The sequence below is a fragment of the Suricata suricatta genome, chromosome 3, assembly GCF_006229205.1.
Source record: "Suricata suricatta isolate VVHF042 chromosome 3, meerkat_22Aug2017_6uvM2_HiC, whole genome shotgun sequence".
NCBI classification, from domain to species: domain Eukaryota; kingdom Metazoa; phylum Chordata; class Mammalia; order Carnivora; family Herpestidae; genus Suricata; species Suricata suricatta.
In genome coordinates, this window is record NC_043702.1 from 117,853,637 (window position 1) to 117,869,947 (window position 16,311).

The following is a 16,311-nucleotide window of genomic DNA, read 5'->3' on the forward strand; positions in this document are numbered from 1 at the left end:
GTCTTGTAGGGTACTGTAAGAAGTTCAGATTTCATTTTAAATTTTATGGGAAGGCTCTATATAAATGGAGATATTTCAGTTCAGCTTAGGTTTGAAAGTTGATCCCAAATTCAAAGTCTTTGAAAATTAGAGAAAAGAAAAATATGGATGTTCCTTATAAAGTATAAAGGACAATCACATGTAGGAAATATTCTTGCTATATTATTTCCTGTCTTGAAGAATAAAGGTTGTAATACATACAAAGTACTTAGGAAGTCCCTGGCATATCACAGATGCCCAATAAATTGAATTACCTGGATTTTAAAATGAAAATTCAATGGAAAACCCCCATGACACAGGTTAGAGAAGAAGTCATCTTGAATAATTCTCTATGAAATAATTAAGATATAAAAATGTGAAAAAAATGTGTATTAAAAAGAAAGAATGATGGAGTAACAAGAACCAAACTTCCCTTCCCACTAAGAACAATTAAAAACTGGGAGGAAAAAGATATGAAACAAGTTTTCAGGCAGCAAAAGACGGTGAGTCCTGAGAGAGTTGGCACACACAAGGTGAATCCTACTACTTCCCCAGTTTATTGCTTGGGAATTTTGCCACAGAGCAGGGAAGGAGAACCCAAGTGGAGCCTGAAAGCCTCCTTAAATTGATAAGACAAAATTAGGAGTCTGAGCAGACTATGGCATCTTGAGTTTTCAGCCCAGAGTACCAAAGAAGAAAGAGCTACTGAGTTCCGGAGAGCTTCAGAGGATTCCTCTGGAATCTTTTCCCAGCTGTACTGAGATATAATTGACATATAACATAGTGTAAGTTTAAGGTTGTACCCCCTTGAATATTCATCTGAGTGCTGATCAGCATATGCATGTGAAAAAGTATCTAAGGCCAGGGAAAACATTATCTGAAAGGATTAGAAAAAACAATCTGGAATGCACTAATGGGATTATTCTCACATATCAAAGTGAAAAATTCTCATAATTCACAAGATGGGTAAAGTACTTAGAAGAGTGTTGGTGTTACTAGTGGGGCAAATTCAGCCTTAGATTAAAGGTTGCTCTGATACTATGGAACAAGACTTAAGCATAAGCCTTGAAAGGATCAAATTGTTTCTAAGTAATTTAACTGCAATACAGAATAGAGTTTAGGAATATTCATAGAAATAAAAAAATATACAACACTGAGCAAAGTACAAGTCACAATGCTTTGTGCCCAAATAAAAATGACACAACATCAAAGAAGCAGGAAAATATGGCTCATACTGAGGAGAAAAGTTAATCAATGGAAACAGACACAGAAATGACATGGTGATAAAATTAGAAGACAAGGATCTAAAAGGGTTATAAAAACTGTATTCCATATGTTCAAGGAGGTAGAGGAAAGGTTGAACATGTTAGTAGTGGGGCAAATTTAGTATACACAGGGGATATGAAGAAAGACTCACGATTCCAGAAATGAAAACAAAAATGTATGAGATGAAAGAGTCACTGGTGAGACTAAAACCAAGTTAGACATTGCAGGAACAAAGATTAGTGAACTTGAAGATACAGTAATATAAATTATCCAAAATGAAACACAGAGAGAAAGAGACTAAGGAAAACAAACAAAGCATCAGGAGTTGTGGAACAACTTAAAGTGGCCCAATATATGTGTAATTGGAGCTCCTGGAGAAAGATGTAGGGATGGGGTAGCATAAAAAATATTTGAAGAGATATTGACTGAGAAGTTTCAAAATTTGATGAAAACTATAACTCCACAGATCCAGAAAGCTCAATAAACTCTGAGTACAAGATATATGAAGGAAACAACAACAATGCATCAAATTGCTTAAAATCAGTAATAAAAAAGAAATCTTAAAAGTAGACAGAGAAAAGAGACACATTATATGCAAAGGAATAAAAATAAAAATAACAGATTTTTTCATAGGAAATGATGTAAGTCAGAAGACAGATACAATATCTTTAAAGTATTGAAGAAAAAACTGTCGATTTAAGAATTCTATAACTAGCAAAAATATATTTCAAAAACCAAAGGCAAAATAAAGATTTTTCTGAGACATACAAAAGCTGAAGGAACTCATCACTAACAGTTTTACACTACAAAAAACGTTAAAAGAAATAGATTTGTTTTATTTTATTTTAAGAGAGAAAGCACAAGCAAGGGAGGGGCAGAGGGGGAAAGAAAGAATCTTAAGCAGACTCAACACCCAGCATGGATCATGGCCTGAGCTGAAATCAAGAGTTGGATTCTTAACCTACTAGCCACCCACATGCTCCCAAGAAAATCTTACATATGGAAAGAAAATTATACCCTGTGGAAACCTGCATCTACATAAAGGAACAAAAACTACTAGAAATGGTAATGAGTAAATATAAAAGAAGATTTTCTCATATTTAATCTCTTTTGAGATTAATGACTATTTAAATCAAAAGTAACATCAATGTTTGGTTGGGTTTATAATTAATACATGCAGAAGTGAAATGAATAACAACAATAGCATAAAGGCCAAGAGAGGGAAAATGGAAGTATACTGCTGTAACTTTCTTTTCTTTCTTTCTTTCTTTCTTTCTTTCTTTCTTTCTTTCTTTCTCTTTTTTCTTTCTTTCTTCCTTCTCTCTTTTCTTCCCTTCTTCCTTCCTTCCTTTTTCTTTTATTTAAGGAGATAGAAATGTATTGAAAACACTGCAAAGAAACAGCAGGTAGGATAAGATCTGTCTTATTGGGACCTCATCAAGATCAAAAGCTTCTGCACTACAAAGGAAACAATCAAGAAAATTTAATAGGCAACTGATGGAATGGGAAAAGATAGTTGCAAATGACATATCAGATAAAGGGTTAGTATCCAAAATCTACAAGGAACTCACCAAACTCCACACCTGTAAAACAAATAATCCAGTGTAGAAATGGGCAGAAGACATGAATAGACGCTTCTCCACAGAGGGCATCAGATGGCCAACAGACATATGAAATGATGCTAGGCATCACTCATCATCAGGGAAATACAAATCAAAACCACATTGTGATGCCACCTCACGCCAGTCAGAGTGGCTAAAATGAACAACTCAGGAAACTATAGATGCTGGCGAGGATATGGAGAAACGGGCACCCTCCTACACTGTTGGTGGGAATGTAAACTGGTGCAGCTGCTCTGGAAAACAGTGTGGAGGTTCCTCAAAAAATTAACAATAGAACTCCCCTATGACCCAGCAATGGTACTGCTGGGGATATACCCAAGGGATACAGAAGTACTGATGTATAGGGGCATATGTACCTCAATGTTCATAGCAGCACTGTCAACAATCGCCAAAACATGGAAAGAGCCTAAATGTCCATCAACTGATGAACGGGTCAAGAAGATGTGGTTTATATATACAATGGAATACTACATGGTCATGAGAAAGAATGAAATCTGGCCATTTGTAGCAAAGTAGATGAACCTCGAGGGTGTCATGCTAAGCGAAATAAGTCAGACAGAGAAGGACAGATACCATATGTTTGCACTCAGGTCTAACGAGAAACTTTAGTAGAGGACCATGGGGAGAGGAAGGAGGAAAAAGAGTTAAGGAGAGGGAGGGAGGCAAATCATGAGAGACTCTTGAATACAGAAAACAAATTGAGGGCTGGAGAGGTGGGGGGTGATGGTCATGGAGGAGAGCACTTGTGGGGAAGAGCACTGGGTGTTATATGGAAACCAATTTGACAATAAACTACACACACACACACACACACACACACACACACACACACACATATATAGTTGTAAAAAAACTGTCTTCCAGGAGGCAGTGGTGGGAGGCTATACGTAAGGGGGAGAGTGTGAGGAGGTATGGAATATATAGAATTTCCCTTTTTTGGTAACCGCCCAGTTGGTCAGCCAGGGCTTATAAATATTTTGAGATGTATCATCCAATGAGCCTGTTTGCATTCAGTCAAGTGTTCACTGTGGGCCCTTTTACCTTACTCAGGTTTCCATTGCTCAAACCTGTTTCCGAAAAGCAGCCTCTACATCTTCCCCTGACAGGTTGACAATGACAAATCTTTGGCATTTGTATGGAAGTCTCATCTTCAGTAGCTGCCTCATGCTGGACAGGAGAGAATGGTGTCCCTACCTAAATTTGTCAGTCCATCAGGGATTTTGTGCAGTTATAGACCAGAGTATGGTATTATATTAATATGCTGATAGGTGATTTTGAATGGAATTCCTTGGTGGCCAGGTCCATGTGATTTAGGGGGAGGGGATCCTTTGATGGTATGGGCTGGAATCCTTGTTGAATCATCATTGTATATGGAATTGTTGGATTCACTCAGATGTGTAGGAACATATTTTGCCTGTATATCAAGACGATGGCTGGATCCGTGGAAACAAAGGGGAAAAAGTGATGGTGGTGGGGCCTCAAAAGAAGCTGGCTGAGATCCAGCCAGCATCAGGAAAGGATCCCAAACAAGTCCATAATGTAAGCTGATCTGCTCTGGTCAAGCTTCTGCTGCCAGGTGTGCGCCATGTTAGGAATGGATGCCTCAGAAGGAAAGAGTAGGAGAGGAGAAGAAAGGGAGTCTTGGCCCTCATAGGCACAGTCTGACCCATTCTCTGTCAGACCTTCACACCAGGGAGTTACCCTTCAGATAATGGAGGAGTAGTAGGGTTAGACTGCCAAAGGTCTGAAAAGAGAAAGGAGAGGGAGAAGAGGATGGTTACAAAGGGCAAGAGGGGAAATCCCTCACCCTTTCAGGCAAGGGTGGTCTGGCTGGCTCCCCTTGGGGCTTCAAATCCTCACTGGGCAATGACCTTGGCAGGAGGCTGTCAGTTCCCCTAGAAGTATTAGAGTTGGTCTATCAAGGGAAAGTCCCAAGAAATTCCCCAGAGAATCTGAGGACAACTTGAAGCAGCAGTTTCCCCATGAGGGCCACCAAATGTGGGGTTGGAGGCCAGTGGCACAGGCAGTGAAAGAATTCAACCAAAGCAGAATAATGCAGATAGAAGTTTACTGAATACACTGCAAGGGAGCAGCAGGAAAGACAAAAGAGAGACTACCTGCCTGTAAGGTTCTTATACAGACATGAAAGTGTTTAAATTTTATTTCACAGTGGGCTCTAGTAAAGATGTATACTATAAACCATAAGACAACCACAAAGACCCCAACAAAACAAAATGATGTAACAATACAGCAAAAAAGATAAAATCAAATAACATAATAAACTAAATTTATCTAAAAAAGGTAAAACAAAAAGGAAAAAGAGAATAAAGAATAAATGGGACAATTACAAAGCAAATAGCAAGATGGTGTAGTAAAAACCCTACTGTATCAGTAATCACAGGAAATATAAATAGACTAAACACTCCAGTTAAAAGGTAGAGATGATCAGTTGGATTAAAAAAAGATTCAACTGCATCTTGCCTATAAGAAACTCACTTTATCTTATTGTATTATTTTTTAAATTTTTTATTAAGTAAGCTCCACATCCAATGTGGGCCTTGAACTCACAACCCTGAGATCTAGAGTCACATGCTCTACCAACTGAACCGGCCAGGCATCCCTAAGAAACTCACTTAAATATAAAAATGTATAGAGAATATTATAATAAACACACTATACCCACCATTGAGTTCAAGAAATAAAATGTCATAAATAGAACTGAAACATCCTATATACCCTTCCTTGATGTCTTATTATCCTGTCATCACAAAGTAAATATCATTCCAAAGTTAGTTATTGCCTTACCATTCCTACACATTTTCTTTGTATTTTTTGACTATAGATATAGATATAGATATATACACACACACATGCAGTGTGTGTGCATATGGTTTTAAACTTTACACAAATGCTATCAAATTGTATGTGGTCTGCAACTTGTTTTATTACTGGGCATTCTCTTTGTTAAGATTTATCCATGCTAATCAATGAAGGTACAAATTAGTAATTCACAAAGTGTGGTCCTGGACCAGCATTATCAGCATCACTTAGAAAATGCAAAATATTTAAAGTTTATTTATTTTGAGAAAGAGAAGGGGGGATGCTGGGGTGGGGAGAGAGAGAGAGAGAGAGAGAGGGAATCTTAAGCAGGCTCTGCACTGTCAGCATAGAGCCTGATGCAGGGCTCGAACTTCCGAACTATGAGATCCTGACCTGAGCTGATATCAAAAGTTGGCAGCTTAACCAACTGAGCCACCCAAGCACCTCAGGAAATTTGAATTCTTGAGCCCTACTGCTGACCTCCAAATCAGAAGTTTGGGGGATGATGCCTGGTAATCTGTCTTAACAAATCCTCCAGGATCGTAATGCATATTAAAGCTTAAGATCCAGCACTCATTTATTTTCACTGCTGGTATTCCATTACAAGAATATACCACAGATTTTTTAAAAATCTATTATCCTGTAGATGGATATTTTGGCTATTTTCAGTTTTCCCTATTACAATGCTACAATGTAAATTCTTGCATATGTTCCCTTGTGTACATCTGTAAGAGTTTCTCTAGGATAAGAAGTATGAGCAAACTTGCTGACTTGTATGCTATGCATATCTTCAACTTTACTAGCACGAGCCCATTTGCTCTTTAACGTGGTTGTTCTGGGGGCACCTGTATGGTTCAGTCGGTTAAGCTTCCGACTTCGGCTCAGGTCATGATCTCATGGTTCATGGGTTCGAGCCCCACATCGGGCTCTATGTTGACAGCTAGCTCAGAGCTTGGAGCCTGCTTTGGATTCTGTGTCTCCCTCTCTCTCTCTCTGCCCCTCACCCACTCATGCTCTGTCTCAAAAATAAGCAAACATTAAAAAAAACACAAAGTGGTTGTTCTATTTTACAACAACAATTACTTTTACTGCTGCTGCTCCTACTAGCAGATACTTCTATAACATGATCCACATGCCAGACATTGTTCTGTTTTTCTTATAGTAACTCATTGTACTCACACTAGTCCTCTTAAGGTAGGAACTATTATTCTATTATTATCATCATCTCAATTATACAGGTGGTACCAAGATGTTAACTAACTTGCCCAAAGTGAGGCTAAGCCAAAGAGGCTGAGCCAGGACTTGAGACCATGCAAAATAGCTCTAGAATCTGTTTCCAGCCACAGTGCTATGCTGTCTCTCCTACTAGCCGTGTATGAGGGTTCTTGTTGGTCTACATTATCATGGCACTTGGTATTTCCCAACTTTGAATTGTTTTGCTAATCTGATGGGTACTAAATGGTAATTCACTGTGGTTTTAGATGTGAACACTGGTACTGTCAAGGATCTTTTCATATGTGTAGCTGGCATTCAGGTTTCTCTTCTATAATTTGCCTGTTGTAAAATATATCTTCAAAGGTGATCCTTTGCTGATTCTATAACATGAGAAAATGATACTGAGGAAGGTCTAAAAATGTTAGGGAATGCTGCTAAGCATTGACTGAATTTTCAAATCCTTACTCAGGATAAGAGCAGTTCCTCATACTTTTCTAAAGCTGTTGATTCATTCTCCAACCCATGACAATCTGGTTTGTCCTTCTATTTCTTTTCAAAGTGGAGCAAGTCAGTGTAAATCAACCCTTTTATATATGTCGAGGTCTAGAGAACTCCATTTCGGAATATGAATGCAATAAACCTGGAATTTTCAGTAACTGGAGGATTTTTGTTGCCCTCAGTGAGACTATGCCTTTCTAGTTGACAATATCCCTAAAATAGATTTTTATCTAGATTGGGTATGAGGCAGTAGCAACAGCCAAACAGTTCATCAGGGGTTGCTGAGTTTACCTGACAGTCTTTCAATGAGAAATTATACATTGTTTGCCATGTATAAAATGTAGTGCATGGGCCAGAGATTCAACAGTAAACAAGACCCACAGGTTTCCTTGTTTTATGGGATTTTCATTCTTGAGGAGACATTCTAAAACTAAAGCATGAATTTCAGAAGTTTAATTACTGTTGGGATAATTGTCTGAAAGAGACCTACAGCACGCTCAAGAAGTATGTAGTAGGGAGCCCAAATCTGGTCTAGAGGGTATAGGGAGATGTAGCGGGTAGTCTCTAGGATGGCCCCTTTCTCAGCTCAGGCTGCCATACAAAGTACGGCAGACTAGTGGCTTAAACAACAGAAATGTATTTCTTACAGTTCTGGAGGCTGGGAAGTCCAACATCAAGGTGTCAGCTAATTTGGTTTCTGGTGAGAGTTTTCTTCCTGGCTTATAGATGGCTGCTTTCTCACTGTGTCCTCAAAAGGCAGAGAGAGAGACTGAGAGAGAGAAACTGAGAGAGAGAGGTAAAGAGTGGGGGTGGGGAGAAGGTAAGGGAGAAGGAAGGAAGAGGGAGAGATCCTCCCCGGAGTCTTTTTCTTTCTTTTTTTAGAGGGAGGGAGAGAGAGTGTGAACAAGAGTGAGTGAGCTTGAGCAGGGAAAAAGGGCAGAGGGAGAAAAAGAGAGAAGCCCAAGCAGGCTCCATGCTCAGGGCAGAGCCCAATGTGGGGATGGATCCTATGATGGTGGGATCATAACCTGAGCCAATATCAAGAGTCAGATGCTCCTGGAGTCTTTTCTTGTAAGAACATGAATTCTGTTGGTTTGGGCCCTATCCTTATTATCTCATTTAATTTTAATTATGTTCTTATAGGCCCAATAGCCAAATACAGTCACAATAAGATTTAGAGCTTCAACCTATGAACTGTGGGAGTGGGGAATACAATTTTATCCATAATAACCCCCAATGTCCTCTGTCCCATGGTATTCATGCCCTTGTGAAATTCTTGTTTGAGTGTAGGCTGCATTTAACACCTAACAAATAGAACATGGTAAAAGTGGTGAAATGTTGCTTCCAAGATTAGTTTATAAAAGGACTATGGCTTCTGTTGTAAATTTCATCTCTCTCTTGCTGACTGTTGGCTAGAAGTCTCTATCAGTTCCTCACCATGAGAACCTCCTCAAAGGACACCTCACAAAATGGCAGCTGACTTCCCTCAAGACAAGCAAGTAACTGAAGCCCTCAGTCCAACAGCCCATAAAGAACTGAATCTTGCCATCAGCAACATGAGTGAGCTTGGAAGCAAATCCTTTCCCGATTGAGCCTTCAGATGAGATTGTAGACTTTGCCTATAGCTTGACAGCAACTTCATGGGAGACCTTGAGGCAGAAGCATCCAGATAAGCCATGCCTGGATTCCTGATGTACAAAACTTGTGAGATAATAAATGTTTGTTTGGGGGGGATAACTTTTTATGTAGCAATAAAGCCTTCCCTGAGGGAGTGACACTTAGGCTGGGGCATGAAGGATGGTGGGTGTTACCATGTGGCAGAGTTACAAGGGAGGGAGGTGTGTTCTAGGCAGACATTAAAGCCAGAAGGGCAAGGGCACCTTGGCAGGAGTGCACGTGAGAGAGTAGCATAAGGCAAATCTGGTGAACTGGGAAAGTGCTTTGGAAAATTCAAGAACAGAGCAGGAGAAGCAAATACAAATTGGACAAACACAGAGATCATTTTCCTAGTTCCCTGAATGCATCCATAGGATGATAGGGTGGTACAGTGGCCAGCACTATGATGGGAGCCAAGTCCCAGTACTAACTCTGTGGTCTCAGGTGATCACTAGGTCATTCTGGTCCTCAGTTTTCTCATCTATAGGATGGAATCTGAATTCTTTACAACTCTCAGTCAAGGGTTATTAGTTATGTGAAACCTATATGAGGAAAGGTATAAGACACTCCTGAAAGAAACACAAGTAGGCCTGAGCCGATAGAAAGACAGTCCATGTCATTGGATAAGAGGATAAGAGTTTTGACAGCTAGATAAATTGATTATAAAGTTAATATGGAGAACAGATAAATGAAAATGCCCAAAAATAGCCTAAAAATAGAAGCAGCAAAGGGGAAGGCTAACTGTAACAGATATATACGTTTTTCCAAAAATTTTTTTAAATTTTTATTTGGGGGGGGAAGGGTAGAGAGAGAGTGAGAAAGAGAGAACCCCAAGAAGGCTCTGAGCTATTAGTGAGGAGCCCAATGAGGGGCTTGAACTCACGAACCATAAGATCACGACCTGAACCAAAATCAAGGGTCAGGCGTTCAACTGAGCCACCCAGGTGCCCCTATTTTTCCAAATTTTTATTTAAATTTTAGTTAGTTAACATACAGTGTAAAACTGATTTCAGGAGTAGAACTTAGTGATTTATCACTTACATGTAACATCCACTGCTCATCATAACAAATACCCTCAATATACATCACCCGTTTTGCCCATCTCCCATTCACCTCTCTCTATAAACTCTGTTCGTTCTCTATTGCTGCCCCCACATCTCCTAGTTTATTTGTTTTTGAGAGAGAGAGAGAGAGAGAGAGAGAGAGAATGAATGAATGAGAATTTGAAGCAGGCTCCAGGCTCTAAGCTGTCAGTACAGAAACTGAGGTGGAGCTCAAATTCATGAACCATGAGATCATGACCTGAGCTGAGTGGCTTAACCAGCTGAGCCACCTAGGTGCCCTTCTCTGTGCTTCTTAAATTACACATGAGTGAAATCATATGGTATTTGTCTCTCTCTGACTTATTTCACTTAGCATAATAAATTCTAGCTCCATCTACATCATTGAAAATGGCAAGATTTCATTCTTTTTGATGCATATATATATGCATTATATGTATACACACACACACATACACACACACATAAAACACCTTCTTTATCCATTTATCAGTTTATGGCCACTGGGCTCTTTCCATAGCTTAGCTATTGTTGATAAGCTGCTGTAAACATTAGGGTGCATGTGCCCCTTTGAATCTGTATTTTTGTATCCTTTGGGTGAATATCTAGGAGTGCCATTGCTGGACTGTAGGGTAGTTCCCTGTTTAACTTTTTGAGAAACTTCTTTCCTGTTTTCCAAAGTGGCTGCACCAGTTTGCATCCCATTTCTGGGTTTTCTATTCTGTTCCATTAACCCTAATAGATATTACTAAAGCCTGTTCTAAAACCTCTATAATTAAAACTGTGGTTTTGGTGTATCAACAGACAGACAAGTGGAGCAGGGTAGGAAATCCAGAAATAGACCCAAGAACATATAGGAATTTAGTATGTGATAAAGGTGACATTTCACATCAGGGGGGAATGTAAGTACTGTGGCTTAAATGATACTGACACAGCTATGGAAAATGACAAAATTGGATCCGTTCCATATAAGGAATTGGACTCCACTGCAATCTAAACAGCAACCTGTGATGACAGTGGGAAACCCTGAAGCTGGGCAGGCCCTTCAGAGTTGTCACAAGTTGGGGTGAAGAGGCTGGGACTTTATGCCTCACAACAACAAAATTACCAGAAGTCCAAGTGCAAATAATTAAAGCATAAAAATAAGACAAGAAAAAAACACTGATGAATTTATTAAGAATGGAGAAAAATTTGGGGCGCCTGGGTAGGCCAGTTGGTTGAGCATCTGACTCTCGATTTCAGCTCAGGTCATGATCTCAGGGTTATGGGAATGAGTCCTACATCAGGCTCCGTGCTGAGTGTGGGGCCTGCTCAAGGTTCTCTCTCTTTCTCCCTCTTCCCCTCTCCCCTACTCATGTGTGACCTCTCACTTTAAAAAAAAAAAAAAAAAAGGAACGGAGAAAAACTTCCCTCTAACTCAAAATCTAGAAACAGATGAAAAAAACACAAAAATTTAAAAATAGAAGCAAAAAAACGTATAAATTTTCATTTAAACTTTTTTTCATGGGAAAGACATTACAAATGAAGCAAAAAATAATTAGGAAAAATATTTGCAATATATATCACAAAGGATTCATAATGTAGTATATACATAGCTCCTAAAAGTTGAGTAAAAAAATATAATTGGGCAAACTACATGAACAAGCAGTCCCCAGGAAAAGAAATAGACCTTGATCATTTGGAAATATGTTTGGTCTTGCTCATAATAAGATAAATGCAAATTATAGCTGTATATTAAGATCTATCAGGTAGGCAAAAATCCCAAACTGGACAACTTGCTTTGCAGCCATGACTGTGGGGAAGGAGGCATCCTCATTCATGGCTGGTATGCATACTACCTGATAAAACTTTTGTGGAGAGGGATTTGGCAACATTTAGCAAAACTACATTTGCATTTACCCTTTGACCCAGCAATTCTACTACCCCCAGGGAACACTTGCAAAAAAAAAAAAAAGTTATGCATAAGGTTATTAACTGCAGGATTCTGTGTAACAGCAAAAGAATGGAAACAACCTCAGAGCCTCTCAATGGGGGACTGATTAAACAACGGGAGAGCCACATAATGAGCATTATGCAGCTATAAAAAGAAATGAGGCACATCTCTGTAGACTTAGATGGCACTTCTTCAGGATATTTTATTAAGTGACAAAAAGTAAGTGAATATTGTATATAGCATGCTAACTTTGATTAAGAAAAAAGGTAGAACTATAATGTGTGAGTGTATATAGGCATATATGTATTTACTTATATTTTTAAAAGAACAATGGAAAGATAAAAAGAATAAATATAGTTGGCTAGAGAAAAAGGAGGTAATAGAAAGGTTAGGGATAGAAGCCAGATTTCTCTGAAAGTACTGGATTTTATATTTTAATTTACTAAATGTTCTTAAGAACTAAAAATTAATTTAAGCAAAATCTACTTTTATTTAAATTAGATTTTGGTTTTTTTACTTAGATAACATCTATTTTTATTTCAATAAAATTTAAGGCATTTCATTCAAATGTATTCAGTAATTTTTTAAAATATAATTTACTGTCAAGTTACCTAACATACAGTATATACAGTGCTCTTGGTTTGGGGGTTTAGGGGAAATTCCTGTGATTCATCATTTACATACAATACCCAGTGCTCATCCCAACAAGTGCCTTCCTCATTGCCCATTACCCATTTTCCCCTCTCCCCCACTTCTATCAACTCTCAGTTTGTTCTCTGTATTTGAGAGTCTCTCATGGTTTGCCTCCCTCCCTCTCTATTTGGAACTATTTTTTCCCCCCTTCCCTTCCCCAATGGTCTTCTGTTGTTTCTCAAAACTTATACATATTACTGAAAACATCTATCTGCCTTTCTCTAACTGACTTATTTCACTTAGCATAATGCCCTCCAGTTCTATCCACATTGCTAAAAATGGCAGATTTCATTCTTTCTCATTGCCAAGTAGTATTCCATTGTATATATAAATCACATCTTCTTTATCCATTCATCAGTTGACGGACATTTAGGCTCTTTCCATAATTTGGCTATTGTTGAAAGTATTGCTATAAACATTGGCGTACATGTGCCTCTATGAATCAGCACCACTGGGACCTCATCAAGGTAAAAACCTTCTGCACTGCAAAGGAAACAATCAACAAAACTCAAAGGCAACTGAAGGAATGAGAAAAGATATTTGCAAATGTAGATTGGATAAAGGGCTAGTATCCAAAACCTATAAAGAACTTAACTAAACTTAACACCCGAAAAGCAAATAAATCAGTACTTTTTAAAAGTTTATTTGAGGGGCACCTGGGTGGCTCAGTCAGCTAAGCGTCCGGCTTCAGCTCAGGTCATGATCTCATGGTTCATGGGTTCGAGCCCCGCATCAGGCTCTGTGCAGACAGCTAGCTCAGAGCCTGGAGCCTGCTTTGGATTCTGTATCTCCCTCTCTTTCTGACCCTCCTCTGCTTGCACTCTCTCCATCTCTCAAAAATAAAATAAAAAGCATTTTAAAAATTAAAAAAGTTTATTTGAGAGAGAGTGATCAGGAGAGGAGCAGAGAGAAAGAGAGAGAATCCCAAGCAGGCTCTGTGCTATCAGCATAGGCCTGATGTGGGGCTCAATGACCTGAGCTGAAATCGAGCACTGGATGCTGAACCAAGTGAGCCACCCAGGTGCCCCAGTGTCTTCAGTAATTTTAAAAGCATATTTAATCAAAAAGAAAAAAATCAATGCCTGAATATTGGAAAACAATATGAGTGGAACTACATGTCAAATTGATGGCATATTGTGAATCCTGTAACATTGCCAGCCAGACATCCTTCAGAAATGAGGGACGTAATCCACCAGTCACTAGAAGTAGCTGTTGACAGATCTCAGCTGTCAGCCTCTTCTGGGAAGCACTCCGGTAGAAGAGAGTGGCCTGTCCAAGGTCTCACTGTCATCCTGCAGTAGCCTTGGCCAGTGACGCACTGACACAGGGTTACAGAAGCACAGCTCCCGTGCCCCATCTTGGGACAAGTCTGAAGGGCCATCCTAACTCCAGAGCTCCCCAGAGGGTCTGCACAGGCCTTTGTTGAGACTGCACTGTAGACCAGATTCTCTCTCTGACCTGTTTCCTTACCTTCCTTTCCAGTCTTGATCCCAAGAGCAGTCTGTAATAAATTCCTTCACGCCAAACTCCATCTCAGATTATGCTTCCTGAGAAGCCTAATGTGATAACTGGTGCTAGGAATGCCAGGAGTGATTTAAACAGCAGTCAGGAAGATGGGGAGTTTTGGTGTGGGATCATCTGCTGCCAGGCTAGCAGACAGGGTGTATCATTTTTGGTGATAGAGTAAAAATGATCCCTGACACAACTGCAGTGCAATTGTTAAAACTTTCACCATCAGCAAACTGTGTGTTTTAGGGGGTGTAACATTTTTATGAGTGCAACGTGTCAGGTGTCAGAAATATATAGAAGTAATACAGGTGGGCTGCTGCTGAGCTCATCTGATCCTATCTAATGAAATACAGAGTAAGTAATCAGCTATTAAAAACGATGCATGAAAGCCAAAGCATTTCCTAGGTACCAAATATAGAGGTTCTCATATTCTGCAAATGGAGGACAGAAAAAGCTGAGGACCAGTTCTAGGACCTAATCGGGAAAGGAGCAGAGCCTCAAAGAAGACTGAACTCTCAAGATCAAGTATGCTAAACCAAGGACAGGGTGCTAGATGGGAAAGAGTGGGAGATTGACAGCTGAGGACATATAGGCTCATGCACCCCAAAATATTTAATTTGCAAAGATCCCTGAACTCTTTGTGCCAAAGAAGTGGCCACCTCATTCCTCGAGCTAGTATTCCTTCCTTGCTGAAGACAACATGAACTCTTTCAGGATCAGGCCTATTCTCCCTTGTCTAGGCTTACCACTAGACTAATTAAGTAGAATCAAGGCACTAGGTAACCTGGCTAGGGATGTGGTAGCCTGATAATCCAGGAAAAGGACTATGGATACCCTGAGGAGCTCAGAATCCCAGGAGAATCCACATGATGATGGAGTAAAAGGAACTATGTCCCAGGAGCTCAGAGTCTGTGTGAGTATACATGGGACTGAATTCTGCAGGTACTGGATCTAGGGAAACAATACAGAGTTGAATAAGGGAATTTAATTAATTTTGAAGCACTCTCCTCGGATATAGGATTTAACAACCTGGCAAGGATCTCAGGATATGGTACAAATATGCTGTAGAATGCCTTCATAAGCATGAAAAGTGATGGCCCATACTAAATGAAGGGAAGATGCCAGAATTGCTATGAAAGGTAGTAGAATAAGAGATTTAAAAAATTCAGTGACAGGGATGTTCACTCTCACCACTGTTGTTCAACATAATACTGGAAGTCCTAGCCTCAGCAGCCACAAAAGGCAAACAAATTGGCAAAGAAGTCAAACTTTCATTCTTCACAGATGTCATGATACTCCACATGGAAAACCAGAAAGACTCCACCAAAAAACTGCTAGAACTGATACATGAATTCAGCAAAGTGGCAGGATATAAAATCAACGTACTGAAATCTGTTGCATTTCTATATACCAATAATGAAGCAACAGAAAAAGGCATCAAGGAATCCATTCTATTTACAATTCTACCAAAACCCATAAAGTAACTAGGAATAAACCTAACCAAAGAGATAAAAGATCTGTACACTGAAAACTACAGAAGGCTTATGAAAGAAATTGAAGAAGACACAAAGAAATGGAAAAACATTCCATGCTCATGGATTGGAAGTACAAATATTGTTAAAATGTCTACACTATCCAAAGCAATCTACATATTCAGTGCAATTCTTATCAAACAGCATTCTTCACAGATCTAGAAAAACAATCTTGAAATCTGTATGGAACCAGAAAAGATCCCGAATAGCCAAAGTAATGTTGAAAAAGAAAACCAAGGGGTACTTGGGTGGCTGAGTCCATGAGAGTCCAACTTTGGCCCAGGTCATGATCTTGAAGTCCGTGGGTTCAAGCCCCACTCAGGCTCTGTGCTGACAACTCCAAGCCTGGAGCTTGCTTCGGATTCTGTGTCTCCCTCTCTCTCTGTCCCTCCCCCACTGGCATGGTCTCTCCCTCTCTCTCTCTGTCTCTCTCTCTGTCTCTCTCTCTCTCTCTCTCTCTCTCTCTCTCTCTCAAAAAGAAATGAACA